General features: G+C 39.0%; 1 long non-coding RNA gene across 1 annotated transcript; it reads right to left on the bottom strand.

Annotated features, from left to right (window-relative positions):
* Window positions 1-1,014: 1,014 nt before the first annotated feature.
* Window positions 1,015-14,599, bottom strand: LOC144247121 (uncharacterized). Its single transcript, XR_013340816.1, has 3 exons — window positions 14,565-14,599; window positions 1,898-2,185; window positions 1,015-1,100 (listed from the first exon to the last, which is right to left on the bottom strand). It is a non-coding gene; the product is annotated as an uncharacterized LOC144247121 (long non-coding RNA).
* Between the last annotated feature and the right edge of the window lie 2,576 nt (window positions 14,600-17,175).

Genomic DNA, 17,175 nt, shown 5'->3' with positions numbered 1-17,175 from the left:
AGCCTCCTTTCTGTGAAAAGACACCAAAAAGAAGCAGGTCGGCAGGTTTAAGCAAAATGCACAGTTTCCCAAGACCAATCTCTATTATTTACATGTTTGTGTTCATCATGATTAAGTCTTAATCACTATTTGGGACTACAGCCTTAATCATATTTTCCCCCTTTATATAAATGATGAATGACAAATAGTCACAGGACTCAAAAGTAGATCAAATCTGTTGGATGATGACAGGTGGAGATTAACTTTTGTTGTGACAAATGAGATTTCCAGTTGGGACTCTGACTTGACTATTACCATCTAGTTAATTAGTGAAATTCCAGGCAAATGACTCCAACCCAAAGGTCAGAAAAGTGGTTACCACTGGTGTACTGTGTGCTGCAGAGCATTCTAAATAGTGGAATGGCTCTGTACACGTGCATGGCTTTTATTGGTAATTTATGCATGGTTTTGCATTAATCACTGACATCCTGACACCTAATTAGCAACACTCACAGGTAACGTGGGGTGAGAACTACCATACGTATTTTAATAATCAAAGTTGAGACAGCAAGCTAAAATCAGGCCTTCAAGATGAAGAGTGACAGGCAGTATTTAATTAGTCTCATCTGTACATACTCCATTCCTTTTCACTACACACAGCTCAGGCTCACTCAAAGTCAAACAGAAATTAAAGCAAAAAAGCTTTCAAAGATACTTTATGGAAATGCTACAAAATTCCATTAATATATGAACAGTGTAATTTATCATCTGTGGCTTAGAAAATGCTATGGAATTCTGTCATCCCCTTTCTGTAGAAATCACTGACATCATTTTTGGCTCCAAAAAGCATTGCTGCCATCCACATGCAAAGCCACAATCTGATGATTTAGGAGTATTTGAAAGATTTTTGAGGACTAGGCCCTCTCCCTTCTTCAGATGATGCTCCAGGGAAGTACTTATCTAATTAGAAATTAATTTCACACTAAACCTTTTTTTTTCTGGCTAAGTAATGACAAATCTGTCACAGAGATTTACCTGGAAAAACATATTTCCTATATTTTCATCGTGTGCCGCTTTCCTTTTGTGTTATTTTGTTGTGACATGAAATTCTTCTTTTTAACCTGGGAAGAAAAAAATTCAAATTGTTGAACTTGAACAATTTTTTTTTTTAAAAAATATCACTTTTTCCATTTTTTCTTCAAGGTTCAGGTAATTTTGGACTATTTTATTTTATTTTGCTTCAGCCAAGCAGCCTCAGTTATTCAGAGTTCCAGTGCTCTGTAACTTCCACACAAAGCTTTGTTTCCCCAGCAGAGAGATTTAAGCCCTTTAAAGAGTGGCAGGAGTTTTTCACCTGGAGGGTTCATTCAAATAGAGTCAGTTGGAATCTTCCAAACACTCATTACAGACTTTATCTACTGCTGCACCCAGAACATAAAAAAATGTAAGTTGAATTTCTGACTGGGGCATTTTATGAAAAAACAAATGCTGATTCCACGCAGACAGGCCCTCATTTTGGATAGTGAATTTAATAGGGATTTGTTCTTTTATTTGGATCACTCACAACAGCCCTGTTTCTTAGCAACAGCACATGGTGGAAGACGTTGACACAGAAGAAATAACAATCACTACATTCAGGAGGACAATGAAAACCAGAAATTAGCAGCAAAGTCAGATTTAGTTTGTTTGAGGGTTTTTCACCCAAACCATTCAGCCACATCCTCCAGGGCTTCTCCACAAGAAGCATGGAAGGTGGGAGAACTTGAGCTGCCCTGGAATTGAATTTATTGTTTTCTTATTTATGGCAGCAACTATTCCAAAATAATTTCATGACACTACTTAACATGTAATCACAATATATTATCTCCAAAGAATGAAAAAAAAAACCACAATGAAAAGAAAATAAACAATTACATACCTTGAGACTATCGTGATTAAATGAATTCCAAATGTAAAGGGCTTGGAAAAGAACAATATTTGTCAGTTGTGTGAAATGAATCATAACAGGTATTTGAAACAAGGGAAATTCCAAATTGTACCACTTTTAGGTTGTCACTTTGAGCATTTTAGCCACCTGCTTTACTGAGTTCTTACCATGGCAAGCACCCTCACATCTGCCTTTTTTCTGATGGCATTTATCCTCCTTTTTCTCAGCAGCTCCTGCCAGACTCCAGTGGTGCAGAATGATTGGAAATTTTTTCTCCTCCTGTGAACAAGTGAAGCATCCATCTTAAGCAGCAAAGATATCCCCACTCCCTCCCAACCAGCTGGAACAGAAAGGCAGAAATTTCACTTGTTCTGGTCAAGACATTTGGCTGCAGACGAAGGTGAACATGCAAATGGCTGGAAACGGCTTTCTGGATCTACATTTACACAATATTGAGCAAACTAAAGCCACAAAATCAATTTTCTCCTATGAACAACAACAACAAAAAAAAAAAATCCAAGAGTTATTGTCATTTTTGCTTCAGCAAACAAAGATGTTCTCTGATGGTTTCAGATGACAGCACTGCCTAATTGTGCTGATAACATGGGGAGATTGCAAGTTGTGGTTTTGGAAGATCTGATGGATATTTCAAGAGCCAGAGTCTACATCCAGCCTGAAGATGGTAGCACTCCATAGGCAGTCAATTACACAAACCTATGGATGCTGATACATGTCATGCATCTAAAAATGCAATATATTCCCATATAAAGATATTTGAGGGAAAATCTAAAAAATTAGACTGGTGGTTTACACTATTAGGGGACTTGAAATGCTCTGAAAAAATACAAAATACAGAAACACTTGTATTAGAGGGCTCATACACCAAAACCAAAGCGGTGAGAGAAACAAAGGCTGGAAGAATTAAATAAACTACAGCAAAGGCCACTCAAAACACTTTTAACACCTCTTGAAGCATCTGAGAATCTTTAGTCCACTCATTTATTTATGATTTCTCTTCTATTGTCAGTATTAAATGAGAATCCTGCCATGACCTTTGCCTATGAGAAAGTCATCAATCAAAGCTCACAAAAAACGCCATACTGCAAGAGCAATAATGAAGTTTTTCTGAGGGTTCAGAGGTTCTGCTTTATAAAGAGCCCTGAATATTAATACAGAAACCTTATTTTACAGCTTATCACCTATGATGTTCCAGTTAACCAAAGCAACAGCTGATTATTCAAAGGAATAAAGCTTCAGCTCTTATTCTTTGCTGCCCACCTGACTTACTTGCTGTGCTCACAACAACAGCTACCTTGCAAGTGCAGATTATATTTAAAGTTTATATTTATGATGTATAAAATAGACTTCTATTTGTCCAACATATTGCTTCATATGAGAAAGTTTCAATGATTATTAGAAATATATTACAGTTCTTCCCCTATGCTCAGAAACAAGCTGAATGTGTTATCATCTGCACTGAATTTTATTCCAAAGTGTATGGAATACATGAACCCTTTCTTGCTTTAGACTTGCAACATCATTGTGAATTCTGGATGGTTTCATTCCTTCTGAGGTATCTTTTTTTTTTTTTTTTTTTTTTTAAATAACCTGTATTATTGACGGGAGTTATGAATCCCTTTTTTTTTTTTTTTAATAACCTGCATTGTTGGCAGGAGTTATGAATCCCTGTCTGAGGCACCAAAAGCATTCTGCAGCTCAGGTACAGGGGCTCCTTTTGGAGAGAAACCCTTTGTGAGCTTTGCTGTGTAGACAATACAACGTGCTGCTCTTTGCTCCTGATTTGAACAGCCAGGAGAGAAAGGGAAGTGTTTGATTGCTGCCCAGCAGCCTGTTTGCTATTTCTGCCTCCCAGTCACAAAATACTCCGTGGATCTGCCTTCAACTGCTGCATGAATGCAAGAAATACCTATTAAAACCTGGCAGATAAGCATAACCTTCTAAAAAGGATCTGATTTCTAAGAGTGCAACTACATCTCCATAAAAGAATGGATAGAGCACCATAGAAATGGCTCAGGAATGACAGAGAACCAATGTACTGTGCAGGAAAGGAAATGGAAAAATGAATAAAAAAACCATAATAGTGTGTGAACAGTTGGGGAAAAAAGAATACCCAAGATTCCTGGGTGAGATGGTGGAGGAAAAATGTAGGGGATGCTGATTTCACAGCTACAGCAAGAATCACTATTGCACATGGATTTTAAGCAGGCAGCTAAATGTTTTATTTAGTTTATCATATTTGAATATATTAATCATGAATAAAAGCATAAAAAAATTTCTCCTGAACAACAGAGAGGGCAGGGGTTTATTTTTTTCCTTCACTTTTAAAAATATTTAACACCTATCAACTTTTCAGACAGAATATCAGAATTCCAAGAGCAATGAGGAGTTGAAATTTGGTAGAATGGGCAGAATGGGTAGGATCCAAATTAAGGTCAATTTTTTGTCTGGAACTTCATTGAATTCCCAGTGATAAAAAAAGGCCGCAGAATACTCTGAAAATTTAGTGCAGAATGATGCAGTGATGAGTAAAAATGCATTGATTTGCACTACAGTACAAACTGCACTCCAAGAGGTGGAGAGTTTGATATTTTTAGTTAAAGAATGTCAAAGAATGATTTCAAGTACATCAAGGACGTGTATTCCATAAATTCTGTAACTCTTCTCTTAAATATTTTTATAGGCTTAAAGGCTCAAGTCTCTTTAATTTTAGAGATGATTTTTTTATAAGGGCATGGTTTACTTCCAGACAACTTTTCATGGACAGCTACAGAAACCTTTCTTCTGCCTTCCTATTGAATTTATTTGAAATGCAAAAAATCTGGGGGGTCCTCAATTTGGTCTGTCAGCTCAACAGCAGGAGACCAGTACTCTGATAGAAACATGTTAAAAATAATAAATAGCTCCAGCCACTCCAAGACTGAAAAGAAATAGTCACCCCCGAGAACAAAATTATTTGGAGTGGGGTCCTTCAAGATTAGCAGAGATCCTCCTCCTTTGTGCTATAAATCTTGCATAATGGATTTCCACCACTCATTGCTGTTCAGAACCTCTTATCACTGCCACATTAAAAGGGTGCAGACAGGAAAGAATATCAAAGAGCAGCCTGCAAACTGACCAAAAAATCAAAGACTGATTGCTATGCAAGAGTAATAGAGCAGATCTGAAAACAAGCCAAGGAAAATCATGTACTTTGCAAAAAACAAGGTAAACATTAAAAAAAAAAAAAATCCCCAAAAACTGAAATAGAAACAGTTTTTAACACATATAAAATCAATAGCAACTATATCTGGATATTATATTGGTACTTGGATTAAAAAAATGCTATTGCCTCTAAAGTCATTGTAGGTTCCTTGCAAACCCTCGTGGAGGAGGAATCCAGCTATTTCAGAAACACTTCACATTTTAGGCCTATTTTAGACCACATCCTCAGAAGGAATTAAGTTTCTCTAAGCAAGTCAAGTGACTTGCTTAGAACTTGCTTAGACTCAAGCACTATTGTCCATAATATTGTCTGGAAAATAAAATTACTTCATAAGTAGACAGAAAGAAACATTGAAAGTTAAACAATTTTTTAAAAAATCTCAAATTAATTGGGCTAAAACCATAATGTTTTTAAATTGCTCACTTACCTAGAAAAATAAATAAACATACTGGCAGTAGAATAGAAAACCATCAACTATCAGACACATAAGCAGGACTCTTCCCAAAGACCTCAAGTCCTGTGAGGTATTAAACTCAGAACAAGGATTGGACAGCAAATATTTCCTATTACATCCTGCAATTTTATAGGAATCAAGCTGCTTAATTAACCTATAAAATTAATGCTTCTTTTAGAAATCTCCCTGGTAAAACAATGCAGGGAGAAACAATTCCCTCGACTTCCCAGCACTGCCACAGGCACACAGCCATCCTTACTGCCACAGCCCCTCCTCTCAATCCTAACATTTCATCTGCCATTCTCAGCTGGGAGGTACAAATTGCAAGATCTTTAGCATTTTCTCCTGTAAAATCTTAACAAAACCAGGAATTCAGAGGTCTGGTTGTGCTGGGTACTCCCAACAATCAAGTTCGAGCCTCAAAATCCTTTCAGCCATTCTTGGAAACCTGAATTAAAATAGAATTTCCTTATGTGAGAGATGACAGCTCCGATCTGTCCCAAACAGCTCATCTTGATCTCTGAATTCCCACAGCAGATTGGCTGTGGTTATTCTGCTTCTTTATCTGGTTCCTGAGAATCACAACAAAACTGCATGAACTGGAAACAAAATCAGGGGTTTTTTTGCATAAATACCAGCTCTGGATATCGATCAAATTCTTTTCAACCAGACTATGGAAAACAAAATCCAATGATTAATGTGAGTATCAACTACAGGCACTCAGAACCCAGGAACAAACTGGCTGGATGAACTCATATACATTTTGTGATATTCCAGATAGGAAAAAGAGAATTGATCTGTCGTGGATGCCTTCCCAAAATATCACACTGAGTTTCAGCAGAATGAGTATTTGAAAACCTTGAGCTGTTTGTTATCTTGTAATGAAGAGATTTTCTTCTTCTGTTCAGACAACATGAAACTGAACTGTTCACACCTGTCCACTGAATGCCTGCTTTCTTTTATATGTCTCTAACTCACCAGTTTGGGCTGCATTAATGGGAAAGGGAAAAAAAAAAAGATTTTACAGGGCAAAAGTATTTGTGAGAGAAAACTACTCTGCTTTCTTGACTTTCAAGGGTAATTGGCCATGTGTGATGGAAATACTGACATATTTATCACAGGTTGAATCACATTCAACTCAAAAAGACATTTATCATTAAAAAGAACATGCAGAGTTTTACCAAGAGGGAATAATATATTCTGCTTTTTCTTTCCATCATCTTTAATATGTTTTATATAATCAGTTTCTTGATTATTTGGGTCATTTAAACAGAAAAGCTTGCTTATAAATTCTACAATATAAACAAGGTGCACAGCAGAAGCTGATAATGAACATGAAAAATGTGTAAGAAATGTAGTCCTGGAAAATACAACATGCTTCAATGACACCATCAGAAGCTGAAATGGAATATTTTTCAAGTAACACCATTATCATTTTTCCATCAGCAGCCTCCTCAAGTCACTTCTAAAAAACTTAGTTAAATTTTATTTTATGCACCTTTACAGACACACCCGTGTTTGATTACACATTAAAAAAAATCACTAATTTTATATTTATATAAAATTATTATAACTTATTTTCTATTTAATTTTATGTATCTTAATTGCTCAATTGTTTTATTGTCCTTTTACTCATCATTTATTCTGCAAAAGACAGAAGCACTGCTGCCCATCCCTGCCTGTTTGAGATCCCTGTCAGAGACCAGCTCTGTTCACTGCTGCCCTGAAACTCTTCTGCCCTCCCCTGTGTCTGTCAGGGGCTCACATTTCCAAGGCAGGGGACAAAGAAATCAGCAGCTGAGCCCCTCAAAGCCACATTTCCCATCTGCTGCTTGCTTTGCCCAGCCAGGCTGAAGACAATCAGGGTTTTCCCTGTATTAGGACAGCAGCTAGCACAGCACTGAAATTACAGTCCTGAACCCTCCTTTTCTTCTGTTCCTTACCTGGGCAGTGGGTTGGACATAACCTAAAAACCATTTTTAATCTGCACTGCAAACCCAGCTGCTAAAATGTCCTTGTTTAATTGGAGTATAGCAATTTTTGTTAAGAGAATGAAAATAAGATAAATGAGAGAAAATGAAAATAAAAGAGAATGAAAACAAGAGAATGAAAATTGCTAACACAGTCTCAGAGTTTGCCAAACAACCTTCAGAGAGAAATTGCACCTTTAGCATGAAAGTCCTGCAGACACAAACTCCTCCTCCAGCTGTGCTGCCGAGGGAAGCAGAGACACTCCCAAAGCTCATGCCTTGACCTGCTGGGATTTTTGGCCATAAAACATCCCAGACCATCTTAAATGAGTGGAATTAACACACAGCCAAAGACACACTCAGCTGTGAGACCATAAAGGACTTGAACAATCCTAACTTAGATACAGACCAAAGACAGATCCCAAAGGGATTCAGGAATGTAGTAAACATCAATTCTTTTTATGTTCTTAAAGCAATAATAAGTGAATATTATCCCTTGATGAATTTATAAAATATACTGTAATTTACAATTACAATTTACAATTTGCAGTAATTTAACCAAGTTTGCTTAAATCCACAGCAAGGATGGTGCTGAAGACCACAGCTTAAAAAACCCGAGAGAGTTTAAATTTTTCTCACCAGCTCATTTACCTTGAAACAAGAACTGAAATACAGAATTACATCATGTCCTCCACACCAATTGAACTTTATTTTATTCCTAAGCCTTAGTACTGTACTGTGGTATTATTATATTAGTATTGTAGTACACACATATGGAAAAATACTCCCACAGCATCTCAGCTGATATTTGTCATTGCCATGCCCTTAACACGGTGAAGGCTTAGTACTTCAGAAATCAAATCATTCCACTGAGTTAAGCCTTCAATAAAATACTATTTTTATGCTGTTCTATAAATTATTTTGTACTCTTGCTTAAAATAATAACTATTCCCAGACAGTTTACGGACACAAAGGAAGATTTTAAAAAACCCAACACATTTGATCTACTCTTAGAGTCTATGCTTGAAATTAATATATAATTTCTGGGAGCTCTGCTCACTAGAACTGGCAGATGCTCCATGGAAAATTGCCATTAACAATTAACACATAATGAAGAATCAACCTGCTGGGGCACCTGGGATAAATTTCATTTTTTTCAAAGCATTATTATTCCACTCGAGTGAGATAATAGATTATAATTTTAGAGAAAGTGACATATGGAACATTTATGAGACTTTGCAAAAATCATTTGAGGCCCTTAACTTATAACATTTGTCACACTGTTGGAGGGGAGGGGAAGGACTTTGACAGGGAGATTTTGGTGGGCCAATTTTCTTAATGGAAGATTGAGAGACTTTTATCTCAAAGCCACTTCAGCCATGAAGTCAAATGACTTCAGTTTTTGGCTACTTCAGTTTTTCCAGCTCATGACTGGAAAAACTACCAGATCTGAGGAGATGTTCTTGTTCTTCAACTTTCTCCTTCCAGTGCAAAGACTTCCTCTTACAGTAATCACAAAATACCTTATTGCTGAGAGGGTGTAAATACCTGATTTTGCTATATTACTAAATATATATATATATATGTGTGTGTGTGTGTGTGTGTGTGTGTGTGTGCAATGTCCCAGATCTTTTGGAGAGAGAAATTACTGTTTCAAACACCAGCCACAATTATTTTGGACAACATCAGGGAAAAAAACCAAGCCATTAATTTCACAGAACCATCTATAGCAAACATTTTCCTCCTCCTGCCTCCAGAGAAGCTGTGCCCCAGTCTGGTTTTTCTGGGATGGGGAGGATGTGGAAATTTCACATTTGTGTGCAATGGTTGCAGGCACAGCCAGCCTGACCTACTGCAATCTAGTCAGAGTTTTTCCATTTTCAGATTTCTGAGCTGTTCCAAACCTGGCTGTGATACAAAAAAGCTTTCAGACATCCCGGGAGAAAGACTCAAAGAATCTGTAAACCACACTTTAAATTCTTTAATTGCCAACCTGTACTTTTAGCCCTCAGTATTTATTTGTAAGAGGTACAACAGTCTATATAATCATTTATAAAAAACACACAGAGCAGAGTGAAGCCTTGAAGGAAAAACCTCCTTTTGCTGATGAAATAACAACTGTGAGACTCAAAAGTCCAAGCAGGAGCTCTTTGCATGAACAAGGGGGATCCAAGCACAGGGTTTTCCCTGGCTCTGCATCCTCCTTCACCTGAAGGTGCAAATGAACATCTGCTGGCTATTTAGTTATGTCACCAGGACTCTAAAATACAGGCAAAAAGTTAGATATTCCAAATACCTGATGGATTTTCAGACTTTAAAGTGACAGGAGTGGTGATAAAAAAATATTCTCTTGAACATGCTCTTACTACAATAAGGTATGACATATTCTCTGCATTGAAAAGCTTCTTTTGCTAAGCTTGTACTCATGGGCATCTTGTCAAGTTGTCCTTGAGAAAAATGTGCAAGTTTACATTTCTGAGAACAGTGAGGAGTTTGAAAAAGGAAAAAAAGGACAACAAAAATATCCAGTTCTATGCATAGCATGGTGCTTAAAGCAGCCTGAGGAAACTGCCTCAAAAGAGTCTCCAGCCACACGAAAAAGGAACTCAGTAACAAGATAAAATAAGTTACTGCCCAAATCCATGCTAAGAGTAAAGGTGGACAAGGAAAACCAGTCACATCTTTCATTGGTTAAATAGATGCAAAATTGGCCCAGCAAAATTTCAGTCATTTGTCAGTTTGACAGAATTCAGTTAACAGAAAAGTCACCAACGAAAACAAACCAAACAATAAATTGAGGGTTATACTTTTTCAAAACAGCAAAATATACACAGAACAATATCTACATTTTACTGCTTTGATGCAATAGCCTTTTATTGTAAATGCAGGTGAACCCAATGGGAAGAAATGGCGATGTCTGACTCAATTGAGAAGGCTGAATTATTTCTTTATAACAACTATGCTAAAATACATCAATATACTATATAAAAGGAGGATACTAAAACTACATACTACTTTCTCTGACTCTCTCTATAACTTTAACACAACTTGTGACTCTCTCTCGAGAGTTCAGACGCAAGTAGATTAGATGGCAATCAGGCTCAAACAATCCTCACTAGAATCCAATCAAACACTCACTCCAAGTAAATAATTCCACAAACACATTCTACATAAGAAAAACAGGGAGTAGAAATAAAAAAATTGCTTTTTCTTTCATTTCTCTCTGTTCACCTCTATAAAAAATCTTGGGAGGGAAAAAAATGTACTTACCACAGCCTTTTATGAATTTCACCTGCATCTTTTATTTTTTCCACATGAAAAAATTAACCACTAAACATCTGGAAATGCTTTTGTCACATGTGGAAAACATGGTCAGTGATTTGGGGTTTATGGTAAATTGGAAGCTCCCTAGCCCATCTCTTGAATATAACTGGTATGGTTTCACATAGCATCTACCCAGGGGAGAACAGCCTCAAACTGTGACAGAAAGGCAGGGAAAAACCTCACTTTGCACCCCAAAAAGGAGTGACACTGTCTGATACATAGCTCCTGCTGAAAAATGGGATGGCTTAACACGTTCTGGACAATCCATCTTCCCTTCAGAACCCGCACAGCTCTCCACTAAAACACTTTAATTCTGCTCCTCCTGCCTCAGGAGCTTTCTGCAGGTTCCGAGGTGCCCAGAGCCTTGATGTGGAACAATCCTGACCCTCAGGGCCAGCTGGGGTGGCCCACTCCTAAATCCAGTTTGCTCTGTGTTTTCCTGCCTGTCCTGTGCTCAGGACACAGCCACACAACACCTGAACCAGCTCTGCTTCCTCCTCCTGCCTGCTTGGAAATGAACGGCTGTTACTGACATGTTCACATGCAAACACCCTGTGGATTTTGGATGGATGAGGATTTGTCCTTTACCACGTCCCCAGCAAAGTTCAGCAATGTGGAAATCCAAGCACATTTTTCATTTCAGGACAATCTCTGCTGTGGGTGCTCTCTCTTTTCCTCATGATTTTCCCTTCTGCAGTAGCTAGAAGCCACAGACCTCTTGGAATGATGCTGAAGCTTTGTTTCTGTTTTCTCATTTTTAATAGGCTGATTTTTCCTTTTCAGAATGATTTTGTGAATTCTACAACATCTAGGAAGGCTAAGGATAAACTGAAGATTAGACAGTTTGTAGATTTTTGTGTCTGCTTATTAGGCACAGGGAGTTTGATCTAAATGAGTTTTCTGCATTCTCCTTTTATTTTTCTCCCTATAATCTCTCTTACTCACACGTAATTCACATATGAAAAGAAAAAGCTAACAAAAGAAAGAAATGTTAAATCATTGTTCTGCTTTATATTTTCAATCCCTTGAGTGGTTCCCAACCCACAAGTGCTTCTTTATTCCTTTCATTCCAATTACCATTTAACCATCAAACAAAATAACTAGCAAAGGAAATACGTTACGCAATATATGGCATTCCTCTGGAAATATTAAGTAGTTTTTACAATAGGTTATTTGACAATGCTGAGAAACAGATAGAAGCAATTAACATCAAATTGTTACTTTCCTCCAAAGGAAAATATTTGTTTAATTCCACCATTGAAATGAAAAGAGAAATTTAATTACAGCAGTGTTTTAAAGCTGCCTGTCCAGACTAACAAAAGCACGGGCATATCTCTCTGGAGCCTGATTCAATATTAATGTGGAACATAGGTGAGTCAGTGGAGGAACATCACAGGATGCTCACATTCCACAAAAACACCAGCACAAGGGAATCCCAGCTCTGCAAACTGTGACCACTGATTTTTAAATAAACACATAACTATCAGAGGATAAGCAAATTGAAGTATTAATTTTCCCATCTTTTATATATGAGCTGCAAGTTTAGTACATGCTTGGTCTGCAGTTTTTCATACTCTATATCCAGCTGTGAATTAAGATTGCACCAAATGAGATTTTCACCAAGACAAGGCTGGAAAATCAGAACTATTACCAATAATCCTTGAAAAACATGTCAGCAAGAACAGGAAACTCTTGTTTTAGTTTGCAGTGAATAAGAAATAGCTGTTCAAAACCTTCAAATCTGGTGCTTAAAGGAAGCCACACACAAGCCCCGAGCTCAGTGTGACCCTCAGGGACTGGAGCACACGAGCAGCAGTGACAGTGACAGTGGACAGAATTTGGCAGCACAGAACTTTTTAAAGCCTATTTTTAAATTAGGAACAGTAACACCACAGGTGTGACAGTAGCTAGTCCTCCCCTTCCCGCTTTTCATTTTGATCTTGCTGTCATTTATTTGTATTTACAGAAAGCAGCTAATTAATTCAGAGTGCATGTTCCTTGTGGGGCTGCATTTCCTTACATGCTGAATAAAAACACAGGGAAGGGTGGGAAAACTACAAAGGGAGAAAAACCAAACAGAAATAGGTTATGAATCTTAAAATTCTTGTGTACTGAGAGAACAAAGAATGAAAGTTGATTTACTACAAGGAACGGGATTTCTACAGACAATTCAGAGCCACATTATTCACAAAGGTGTCTTTCAATGAGAGTAGTGGAGTATTCATCCCAGGGCTTGATAAATCCAACTCTTATTGTACTTCAAAATTTGACTGAAACCAGCAGCTTATCACTATTAGATAATAAAACACAGAAAAAAAAAAAACCCAGAACACATTAAAGAGCAGGTTCAGTTATAACTGCAGCTGCTTCCTGTAAGTTCCATCTTTTGAATAATAAAATTATTGGGCAATTAAAAGCAATTGCCACTTCTGTTTTCCTACTGATAAACATTATAAAAGCCTCAGAACCACTGCTTTTTCCTGTTTATAGGGGAGCTCAGCATCTTTGCCATCCAGCAAACTGCTCTGTGTGGGTCAGGCTGGATTTGCAATGTGAGCTAAAAAAGGAGCTGCAATCAGATCAGGTGGTTAAAGAGCAAACAATCCACACTGGTAAAGCACAGTGTCACAATCACCCTGCCCCTCTGAGCAGGCTCACAACACACTGGTGTGAGTGTGCAGCGAGGCCTCTTGTCCAACCCCAGTGCCAAACTCAGTGAATTCAGTGTGTGCTGGAAGTGGAACTGCTCTGTGCAACAGCTCACAGCTGGGCAAAGCCTCTCACTTCCAAAAAACCACTTTGGTGCTGGGTTTTTTTTATCATCTTGAGATATATTGTTCAATTTGCCTTGCCTTTACAGAGGGAACCATAACCACCACTCTGCTGGCTCTGCAGGGCCCCAGGCAGCAGCTCAGCATCCTCCCCCTGAGCTCCCCAGCCTGAGCTCTGGTTTAGCTCAGGGACTGCTCCCTGAGGACCACTTGGCTCTGAACTTGTGGCTGGAGTGGGGCTGTGGTGCCTGGGGGCTCAGAGCCTCAGGTGCCAGGGGCTGCAGTCAGGGATGCAGGAGCAGCCCCAGGATGTCCCAGATGCCAAGGCTGCAGTCAGGGATGCAGGAGCAGCCTGAGGATATCCCAGGTGCCAGGGGCTGCAGTCAGGGATGCAGGAGCATCCCCAGGATGTCCCAGATGCCAAGGCTGCAGTCAGGGATGCAGGAGCAGCCCCAGGATGTCCCAGATACCAGGGGCTGCAGTCAGGGATGCAGGAGCAGCCCCTGAGGAGGTGCATGTTGCACACACAGATGTGTGTCCATCAAATCCATATCCTGACTCCCAGAACTGCAGCCTGGTCAGTCAGAGAAGGGAACAGGATAAGCTTTTTGATCCTGTTTGTGCATGGGGAGTGAGTGTGAGGGTGTAGAGCTGCTCAGAGAGATGTGTGCACCTACTACAAACACACGTCCAGTCCCACCCACAGCATCTCCATCAGTGAGTAATTAAGTTCTACGTCCTTTTTTAAAATATTTACTTGTTCGTTAACACTTTCTGCCCTTTAACCCAAATATAATTTACCAAAAATTCTGAACTTCTATGCATAAATTACTGTTGCTATGCTGGTTCAAAATGCTTGTTGTGAAATGGAATAGGGCAGGATTTTCACAGGCCAGCTGGAAACTCTGTGATTTACCTGAGAGAACACATGCAAGCCACAGTGATCAGCTGTCATCAGCTCGGTGACAAAACCTCTTCATCAGCCACGGGCTCCCATAGAGTGCATGTGATAAATGTTGTCACCTGCAGTGGGATGAAAGGCAATGCAGAATTTATTAGTACTAGAGAAAAATAGCCAATATTTGGATAAGAGTTTCAGTGTATACAGCATAGACTTGTTTTCCCCTTCCATTTCAATTTTTTGTTCACATTTTCAACCTATAGTGTAAAGACTATATACTTTTCAAACTTATAAAGTGATGCAAAATACAAAATAGAGGTAGCACAGGATGACAGGACTCTCCTCTGATCATGGTAAATTCAATGACTGATTGATTGGGACAAATGGAGAGCAAAAGCTAACAAAATAGTTTGAGATGATAGTTAACTGATCACAAAAAATCAAATAAATTAAACTTTTGGGGAAATTTCTAGTGGAGTGACATTTGCAGTTTTTTATGGCAAGTGACCCACTGAAAATTTCACGGCTCTTTACCTTCTGTTCTAACACACAATCCCAAAATTTGATGTTCAGTACACAGAAAATAAATGAAGTGAATATTCAGACCTTATAACAAAACAAGAAGAATTTTCTCTAAGAGCCTTGACAGCTAAAAATTTGCAGAACACCTTGAAAATGAAAAGAAATAGGAAATATAAGAAAAGATGCCTGTTTGCAATGTCACAAGGCAGATCTTTCTGCACTCCATCATAGCCCAGCAGGAATATCTGGGAGTGGGACAGGCTGGCACCCATCACAAGGAGCTGGGGCAGCTCCTTTCCATCATCCTCAAAGGTTGGAGCAGCTCCTTTCCAGCATCCTCAGGCTGGGGCAGCTCCTTTCCAGCATCACACAGGTTGGAGCAGCTCCTTTCCAGCATCCTCAGGCTGGGGCAGCTCCTTTCCAGCATCACACAGGTTGGAGCAGCTCCTTTCCAGCATCCTCACAGGAGCAGAGCCTGAGAACCTCCCCTGCAGGGCCCCAGCTCTGCTTTGTGCTTCTGCAGGAGCTGCACTTTTCGGGCTCCGTGCAGGATTCAGCTGCACACACACACCTGAAACATGAGAGATCCTCTGCATCTCCAGTTCCAAAGTTGACATTTCAGAGCAGACAGCCACAGAGGGACTAACAGAGGTGTCTGACCAGCACTAGGGAGTACAAAAACCCAATAATGCTGGAGTGTGACATGCACATCCTAGGGTGACCAGAGGCCACAGAAGTGACTGATTTCTACACACAAAGAAATATTCTTGCTGCATGGCCCATTCCAAAGCAGCAGCTCTTATCTTCATTTACAGCTAATCAACCAAAACAGACCAAAGGAGTGTTGTAGGAGTAAAAGCCACAGAATGCTCCAGTCATTTTACAAGCAACATTTAATTTTACTGTTTCCGTGCTAAGCTGAGCAATGGAAGCAAACACAATCAAATCCTCATTGTATTTAAAGAGCTCCAGAAAGATCAATTATCTTTATATGGATAAGGAGCAGCTATCGATTTCAGCAGTGTTATTCAAATTCCATTTAAGCAATTAATTGCTCAGCTTTTTTATCAGCAAGAGGAATGGATTATAGTGGTGCAACCCAATCCTTAACACGGCTCAAGCAAGTACAGCTCAGTGGCTTCTCTGAACCAGGGAAACCTCTCTGGAATTGATCTTTCTAACAGAATGGAGCAAGAAACAGAATTCTTTTCCACTGCTCCTGCAAAGGTACTGGGCAGAAATAGTGCAGCTCTGTAAGAGGCAAGATAAAACCCACTTAGAGACGCCAGCCTTCAGTCCAAGGCTGTACCTGGACTGTACCTGGAGACAAAGGAAAATCCCTTTCATCGAATCCCAGGCAAGGCTGACAACCTTCCAGGGAAATTCACTGGCATCCAAAGAGCCTCAAAGAAGAAAAAAGCCTTTGCTGGATGCCTAATCAAGCCAAGCAAATCTTTACATATTACTCAATCTTCTTTTCTTCCATATTTTAGTCAATTTAACGTGGTGATTTTTATCGATACCCTGGCTTTTAAACAATTCTGAACACCTCCACAATTTGGTAAGAACTTAAAGCAAGAGAAAAGAAGTTATGTGTGGTTTGAAAGGACAGAGCTAGGCCTAGAAAGAAACTCTGATGAAAATACAAGAGTGTTTCCAGCATTTCTTTGGCATCTCCTGTCAGCCTCTTGATTACAGCCCTTTTCCTCACTCCAAACACAGCTCCACTCCCAAACAGTTGTGTGACTCCAATCAATCCACTTTGTGTTCACCAACAGAAAAAAAAAAAAAAAAAGATGCAAAATTGGGCTGTAGATTTTTATTAACCTCTACGGGAAAAGAAAAATATCAGGACTGATAATACCTAACTCCCCGTGTAGATCACAACATCAGAAAAAAACTGCAGAAAAAATCTAAGGTTTCTAAGATTACCTAGAAACCTTGATGAAAGAACTACTCCAAGAGAAAAAAATACCCATTTTGCATAGAATACTGCTGTCTAGGGGAAGGGCAGATAGGAGGCACAAATTAAAAGAGATTTAAAATATGTTTTATCAAATTTAAGGGTAGTTTCCAAGTCTGCCCACTGCCAAACTGGAGGCAA

The sequence above is a fragment of the Lonchura striata genome, chromosome 14 (genome assembly GCF_046129695.1).
Source record: "Lonchura striata isolate bLonStr1 chromosome 14, bLonStr1.mat, whole genome shotgun sequence".
Lineage (NCBI taxonomy): Eukaryota > Metazoa > Chordata > Aves > Passeriformes > Estrildidae > Lonchura > Lonchura striata.
This window is presented reverse-complemented; position numbering and strand designations above follow the sequence as displayed.